The sequence below is a fragment of the Dermacentor variabilis genome, unplaced genomic scaffold, assembly GCF_050947875.1.
Source record: "Dermacentor variabilis isolate Ectoservices unplaced genomic scaffold, ASM5094787v1 scaffold_12, whole genome shotgun sequence".
Taxonomy (NCBI): Eukaryota; Metazoa; Arthropoda; class Arachnida; order Ixodida; family Ixodidae; genus Dermacentor; species Dermacentor variabilis.
The window spans coordinates 5,631,322-5,632,149 of record NW_027460280.1 but is presented as its reverse complement, the minus strand read 5'-3'; the positions used below and the strand labels follow the sequence as shown (position 1 = coordinate 5,632,149).

Genomic DNA, 828 nt, shown 5'->3' with positions numbered 1-828 from the left:
TACCTGAAGGCGTCAATGTTGCCGGATTCGAGACCCTCATTATGTAATAAACCAGAAGACAGGGGGTTAACCGAGGGGCCCAATTTTTATTAGTCATATCATGAGAAGCCAACAAACACTGACGCCAAGGACAACATAGGGGAAATTAGTTGTGCTTAATAAATGGAATGAAGAATCGATAAGGTAATGGAAATTAAAGTGGGTGAAAAAACAAATTGCCGCAGGTGGGAACCGAACCCACAACCTTCGCATTTCGCGTGCGATGCTCTACCAATTGAGCTACCGCGGCGCTGTTTCCCCATGCACTTTCTTGGGTATTTAGGTGTACTAGTAGAACCCTGGGAGTGTTAGCCAGCGCCACCACTCACAGACCTTGGCGGCAGGCGTGGAACGTCGTTGTTGCCGCAGGCGTCACGAGAACGTGATCTTTTTGGGTGAAGCCAACTGGTCAATAAACCCACATATGCTACCTCAAGGCATCAATGTTGCCGGATTCGACACCCTCGTTATGTAATAAATGAGAAGAGAGGGGGTTAACCGAGGGGCCTGATTTTTATTATTCATATCATGAGAAGCCAACAAACACTGACACCAAGGACAACATAGGGGAAATTACTCGTGCTCAATAAGTGGAATGAAGAATCGATAAGTTAATGGAAATTGAAGTGGATGAAATAACAACTTGCCGCAGGTGGGAACCGAACCCACAACCTTCGCATTTGCGCGCGATGCTCTGCCAATTGAGCTACCACGGTGGTGTTTGCCCATCCACTTTCTTGGGTATTTAGGTGTACTAGTAGAACGCTGGGAGTGTTTGCCAGCGCCACC

At 47.3% G+C, this 828-nt stretch overlaps 1 non-coding gene across 1 annotated transcript; it reads right to left on the bottom strand.

Moving 5' to 3' along the window:
* Nucleotides 1-216: 216 nt before the first annotated feature.
* On the bottom strand, nucleotides 217-289 carry TRNAS-CGA (transfer RNA serine (anticodon CGA)). Its single transcript has one exon. It is a non-coding gene; the product is annotated as a tRNA-Ser (tRNA).
* Between the last annotated feature and the right edge of the window lie 539 nt (nucleotides 290-828).